We start from the raw sequence: 6,307 nt of genomic DNA on the forward strand, positions 1-6,307 counted from the left end.
ACCCCAGAGACGGGCATGAGATGCTAAGGGTGCAGCTGCGGCCACCAAGAAGCCTGTGTGCGAGCACAGGTCACTCTCCACAACTCCCTTCCAGGGAGACTGTGCAGCCAGCCACTGCCAGGGTCCTGGGATCCAGGGACAACTTCCCAGGGAGAACGCACGGCACGCCTCAGGCTGGGGCAACATCACGCCGGCCTCTGCCACTGCAGGCTCGCCCCGTACTCCGTACCCCTCCCTCCCCCCGGCCTGGGTGAGCCAGAGCCCCCGAATCAGCAGCTGCTTTAACCCCGTCCTGTCTGAGTGAAGAACAGACACCCTCTGGTGACATACATGCAGAGGGGGGGCCAAATCCAAAGCTGAAACCCGGGAGCTGTGTGAACAAAGAAGAGAAAGGGAAATCTCTCCCAGCAGCCTGAGGAGCAGCGGATTATATCTCCACAACTTGATGTACCCTGCATCTGTGGAACACATGAAGAGACAACGAATCATCCCAAATTGAGGACGTGGACTTTGAGAGCAAGATTTATTTTTGTTTCCCTTTTTCCTCTTTGTGAGTGTGTATGTATATGCTTCTCTGTGAGATTCTGTCTGTATACTTTGCTTTAACCATTTGTCCTAGGGTTGTATCCGTGCGTTTTTGTTTGTTTGTTTTGTTTTGTGTTTTTACTTAAAAAAATTCTTAATAATTATTTTTTATTTTAATAACTTTATTTTATTTTAACTTACTTTATTTTATTTTACCCTTTCTTTTTTTTCTTTCTTACTACTTTTTCTCCCTTTTATTCTGAGCCCTGTGGATGAAAGGCTCTTGGTGCTGCAGTCAGGACTCAGTGCTGTGCCTCTGAGGTGGGAAACCCAACTTCAGGACACTGGTCCACAAGAGACCTCCCAGCTCCACGTAATATCAAACAGCGAAAATCTCCCAGAGATCTCCGTCTCAACACTAGCACCCAGCTTAAATCAATGACCAGCAAGCTACAGTGCTGGACACCCTATGCCAAACAACTAGCAAGATAGGAACACAAACCTACCCATTAGGAGAGAGGCTGCCTAAAATCATAATAAGTCCACAGACACCCCAAAACACACCACCAGACGTGGACCTGCCCACCAGAAAGACAAGATCCAGGCTCATCCACCAGAACACAGGCACTAGTACCCTCCACCAGGAAGCCTACACAACCCACTGAACCAACCTTAGCCACTGGGGACAGACACCAAAAACAACGGGAACTACGAACCTGCAGCCTGCAAAAAGGAGACCCCAAACACAGTAAGATAAGCAAAATGAGAAGACAGAAAAACACTCAGCAGATGAAGGAGAAAGATAAAAACCCACCAGACCTAACAAATGAAGAGGAAATAGGCAGTCTACCCGAAAAAGAATTCAGAATAATGATAGTAAAGATGATCCAAAATCTTGGAAATAGAATAGACAAAATGCAAGAAACATTTAACAAGCACCTAGAAGAACTAAAGATGAAACAAGCAATGATGAACAACACAATAAATGATATTAAAAATGCTCTAATGGGATCAATAGCAGAATAACTGAGGCAGAAGAACGGATAAGTGACCTGGAAGATAAAATAGTGAAAATGACTACTGCAGAGCAGAATAAAGGAAAAAGAATGAAAAGAACTGAGGACAGTCTCAGAGACCTCTGAGACAACATTAAACGCACCAACATTCGAATTACAGGGGTTCCAGAAGAAGAAGAGAAAAAGAAACGGACTGAGAAAATATTTGAAGAGATTATAGTTGAAAACTTCCCTAATATGGGAAAGGAAATAGTTAATCAAGTCCATGAAGCACAGAGAGTCCCATACAGGATAAATCCAAGGAGAAACACACCAAGACACATATTAATAGAACTGTCAAAAATTAAATACAAAGAAAACATATTAAAAACATCAAGGGAAAAACAACAAATAACAAACAAGGAAATCCACATAAGGTTAACAGCTGATCTTTCAGCAAAAAACTCTGCAAGCCAGAAAGGACTGAAGGACATATTTAAAGTGATTAAGGAGAAAAATCTACAACCAAGATCACTCTACCCAGTAAGGATCTCATTCAGATTTGATGGAGAAATTAACACCTTTACAGACAAGCAAAAGCTGAGAGAGTTCACCACCACCAAACCAGCTTTACAAGAAATGCTAAAGGAACTTCTCTAGGCAAGAAACACAAGAGAAGGAAAAGACCTACAATAACAAACACAAAATAATTAAGAAAATGGAAATAGGAACATACATATTGATAAATACCTTAAAAGTAAATGGATTAAATGCTCCCACCAAAAGACGCAGACTGGCTGAATGGATACAAAAACAAGACCCATATATATACTGTCTACAAGAGACCCACTTCAAACCTAGAGACACATACAGACTGAAAGTAAGGGGATGGAAAAAGATATTCCATGCAAAAGGAAACCAAAAGAAAGCTGGAGTAGCAATTCCATATCAGACAAAATAGACTTTAAAATAAAGACTAAATAAAATAAAGGAGAGACAAAGAAGGACACTACATAATGATCAAGGGATCGAACCAATAAGAAGATATAACAATTGTAAATATTTCTGCACCCAACATAGGAGCACCTCAATACATAAGGCAAATACTAACAGCCATAAAAGGGGAAATCGACAGTAACAAATTCATACTAGGGGACTTTAAAACCCCACTTTCACCAATGGACAGATCATACAAAATGAAAATAAATAAAGAAACACAAGCTTTAAATGATACATTAAACAAGAGGGACTTAATTGATATTAATAGGACATTCCATCCAAAAATAACAAAATACACATTTTTCTCAAGTGCTCATGGAACATTCACCAGGATAGATCATATCTTGGGTCACAAATCAAGCCTTGCTAAATTTAAGAAAACTGAAATTGTATCAAGTATCCTTTCCGACAGCAATGCTATGAGACAAGGTATCAGTTACAGGAAAAGATCTGTAAAAAATAGAAACACATGGAGGCTAAACAATACACTACTTAATAACGAAGTGATCACTGAAGAAATCAAAGAGGAAATCAAAAAATACCTAGAAAAAAATGACAATGGAGACACAACGACCCAAAACCTATGGGATACAGCAAAAGCAGTTCTAAGAGGGAACTTTATAGCAAAACAATCCTACCGTAAGAAACAGGAAACATCTTGAATAAACAAACTAACCCTACACCTAAAGCAATTAGAGAAAGAAGAACAAAAAAACCCCAGAGTTAGCAGAAGAAAACAAATCATGAAGATCAGATCAGAAATAAATGAAAAAGAAATGAAGGAAACGACAGCAAAGATAAATAAAACTAAAAGCTGGTTCTTTGAGAAGATAAACAAAATTGATAAACCATTAGCGAGATTCACCAAGAAAAAAAGGGAGGAGACTCAAATCAATAGAATTAGAAACAAAAAAGGAGAAGAAACAACTGACATGGCACAAATACAAAAGATCATGAGAATAATACAAGCAACACTATGCCAAAAAAATGGACAACCTGGAAAAAATGGACAAATTCTTAGAAATGCACAACCTGCAAAGACTGAATCAGGAAGAAAGAGAAAATATGAACAAACCAATCACGAGCACTGAAACGGAAACTGTGATGAAAAATCTTCCAACCAACAAAAGCCCAGGAGCAGAGGGCTTCACAGGCGAATTCTATCAAACATTTACAGAAGAGCTAACACCTATCCTTCTCCAACCCTTCCAAACTATAGCAGAGGGAGGAACACTCCCAAACTCATTCTACGAGGCCACCAGCACCCTGACACCAAAACCAGGCAAGGATGTCACAAAGAAAGAAAACTACAGGCAACTATCACGGATGAACACAGATGCAAAAATCCTCAACAAAATACTAGCAAACAGAATCCAACAGCACATTAAAAGGATCATACACCATGATCAAGTGGGGTTTATTCCAGGAATGCAAGGATTCTTCAGTATACGAAAATCAATCAACGTGATACACCATATTAACAAACTGAAGGAGAAAAACCATATGATTCTCTCAATAGATGCAGAGAAAGGTTTCGACAAAATTCAACACCCATTTATGATAAAAAAAAAAAACCTGCAGAAAGTAGGCATAGGGGGAACTTTCCTCAACATAAGAAAGGCCATATATGACAAACCCACAGCCAACATCGTCCTCAATGGTGAAAAACGGAAAGCATTTCCATTAAGATCAGGAACAAGACAAGGTTGCCCACTCTCACCACTCTTATTCAACATAGTTTTGCAAGTTTTAGCCACAGCAATCGGAGAACAAAGGAAATAAAAGGAATCCAGATCGGAAAAGAAGACCTAAAGCTGTCACTGTTTGCAGATGACATGATACTATACAAAGAGAATCTTAAAGATGCTACCAGAAAACTACTGGAGCTAATCAATGAATTTGGTAAAGTAGCAGTATATAAAATTAATGCACAGAAATCTCTGGAATTCCTGTACACTAAGGATGAAAAATCTGAAAGTGAAATCAAGAAAACACTCCCATTTACCACTGCAACAAAAAGAATAAAATATCTAGGAATAAACCTACCTAAGGAGACAAAAGACCGGTATGCAGAAAATTATAGGACACTGATGAACGAAAATAAAGATGATACAAATAGTTGGAAAGATATACCATGTGCTTGGATTGGAAGAATCAACATTGTGAAAATGACCCTACTACCCAAAGCAATCTACAGATTCAATGCAATCCCTATCAAACTACCACTGGCATTTTTCAGAGAACTAGAACAAAAAATTTCACAATTTGTCTGGAAACACAAAAGACCCCGAATAGCCAAAGCAATCTTGAGAACGAAAAACGCAGCTGGAGGAATCAGGCTCCCTGACTTCAGACTGTACTAAAAAGCTACAGTCATCAAGACACTGTGGGACTGGCACAAAAACAGAAAGATAGATCAATGGAACAGGACACAGAGCCCAGAGATAAACCCACGCGGATATGGTCACCTTATCTTTGATAAAGGAGGCAGGGATGTACAGTGGAGAAAGGACAGCCTCTTCAATAAGTGGTGCTGGGAAACCTGGACAGGTACATGTAAACGTACGAGATTCTATCACTCCCTGACACCCTACACAAAAATAAGCTCCAAATGGATTAAAGACCTAAATGTAAGGGCAGAAACTATCAAACTCTTAGAGGAAAACATAGGCAGAACACTCTATGTCAGAAATCACAGCAAGATACTTTTGGACCACCTCCCAGAGAAATGGAAATAAAAACAAAAATAAACAAATGGGACCTAATGAAACTTGAAAGCTTTGGCACAGCAAAGGAAAGGATAAAGAAGACCAAAAGACAGCCCTCAGAATGGGAGAAAATATTTCCAAATGAAGCAACTGACAAAGGATTAATCTCCAAAATTTATAAGCACCTCACGCAGCTCAATAGCAGAGAAACCAAACAACCCAATCCAAAAATGGGCAGAAGACCTAAATAGACACTTCTCCAAGTAAGATAGACAGACTGCCAACAAACACATGAAAGAATGCTCAACATCATTAATCATTAGAGAAATGCAAATCCAAACTACAATGTGATATCATCTCACACCAGTCAGAATGGCCATCATCAAAAAATCTAGAAACAATAAATGCTGGAGAGGGTGTGGAGAAAAGGGAACACTCTTGCACTGCTGGTGGGCATGTGAATTGGTAGAGCCACTATGGAGAACAGTATGGAGGTTCCTGAAAAAGCTACAAATAGAACTACCATATGACCCAGCAATCCCACTACTGGGCATATACCCTGAGAAAACCATAATTCTAAAAGAGTCATGTACCAAAATGTTCATTGCAGCTCTATTTACAATAGCCCAGAGATGGAAACAACCTAAGTGTCCATCATCCGATCAATGGATAAAGATGATGTGGCACATATATACAATGGAATATGACTCAGCCATAAAAAGAAACGACATTGAGCTATTTGTAATGAGGTGGATAGACCTAGAGTCTGTCATACAGAGTGAAGCAAGTCAGAAAGAGAAAGACAAATACCGTATGCTAACACATATATATGGAATTTAAGAAAAAAAAGTGTCATGAACAACCTAGGGGTAAAACAGGAATAAAGACACAGACCTACTCGAGAATGGACTTGAGGATATGGGGAGGGGGAAGGGGAAGCTGGGACAAAGCGAGAGAGAGAGGCATGGACATATATACACTACCAAACGTAAGGTAGATAGCTAGTGGGAATCAGCTGCATAGCACAGGGAGATCAGCTCGGTGCTTTGTGACCGACTGGAGGGGTGGGATAGGGAGGGT

The sequence above is a fragment of the Mesoplodon mirus genome (assembly GCF_964341445.2).
Source record: "Mesoplodon mirus genome assembly, chromosome: X".
NCBI classification, from domain to species: Eukaryota; Metazoa; Chordata; class Mammalia; order Artiodactyla; family Ziphiidae; genus Mesoplodon; species Mesoplodon mirus.